Genomic DNA, 1,379 nt, shown 5'->3' on the forward strand with positions numbered 1-1,379 from the left:
TACCTGGTGAGACAAGGCTTCAGTGGAATAGTCAGGATGAAGACAAGCAAAGGAAGACAAAGGCAAAAAGCGTACAGGCAAGGGGTTTGGATGCTACAGGAGGGCAGACGGGAATCTGAAAATGAATACATGGGACAAAAGTAGAACTGTGAATTTACACAGGACAGCCAAACAGGAAACGTCTGTTCCCAAAATGACGAAAGTGGGATAACTGACATATGCAGGCAAGTTCTGGGTTAAAACCAACAGCAGCTGACAAGACTAATAGGGTAGCTAGGATGGAGATGTAATAGATGCGTCGAGTGCACAGCCTGTTTCCTGAGCCAAACAGATACTGAAGGATGTATGTGTTTATTTGAAAAATCTTTTCCTGTATTCATATGTATTGCTGCCCATGGTCCCCAAACCACAGATTAGCTATCATTAGTTCACAGAACTTCATAACAAGTATTGCACCATTAACAGAGCAGTGAGGCTCAACAGCTCCATGGGAATTTCTAAAACTCCTGTATCATTTGCCACTTCTTTCACTCAGATACCAGAAATTTCACCATTTCAAATCCCTTGTTTCCAAACTAGCACAAATTGCTCTTTGAATCTTCCTATATTTGGGGAGCTTGTCCAATTTAACTATTTATTCTCTGAACCTGACCTGTCACTGTCCCCAAGCCAACAAACATCTTTTTGGCTTTGCAATTCCAACAAATCATCCTGAAAGTAGTTGATAAGGAAAATGGTTTATTAAAGGGTATTCTCTCACTCCTTGTTTAATATAATTTCTTACTATGCTTTTATTATGCTGACCTTTGCTAAATAAATTGTCAGCAATTTAGCTAAATATTTTAATAAGGCTGAGTCTAAAATAGATTATACTTTCTGGAGAGCTGCTACTTTTGGAAGCCGGAAACTATTCCAAATACCCCTAACCATCTCAAAGATGCAAAGCCTGAGGAGGCAAATTGAAATTACAGCCCTGTTCTACAGAGTTCTGTTTCTTTTAAGAACAAGATTCTAGCAGATATATAAATGGGTTTCAATGACACCAGAGTGAAATTTGCATGTGATCAACCCAGTAAATTCTAACACATGATGACATGTTCACTTGGTATTTGACAGTTTGCCTTCTGGTTAATAGTTGGTCATTGACAACATGAAATGTACTTTGTTAAAAACATACTGTAAGAGCCAAGGCAATGACAGATCACAACATATTTTAAGGTGCTGAGGTAAGCAAGGGGGAAAAACATTGCCCTGAGAAGAGATAAACTACATAATGAGAAGTTAGACTTGGCTGTAAGTTCTACCCAGTTTTTGAACCGGTTTTATAGAAACTTTAAATGTTTGTTTCCTTTCTTCCACCCTTTTACCTTTTTTTAAAT

Source organism: Hipposideros armiger, unplaced genomic scaffold (genome assembly GCF_001890085.2).
Source record: "Hipposideros armiger isolate ML-2016 unplaced genomic scaffold, ASM189008v1 scaffold_327, whole genome shotgun sequence".
Lineage (NCBI taxonomy): Eukaryota > Metazoa > Chordata > Mammalia > Chiroptera > Hipposideridae > Hipposideros > Hipposideros armiger.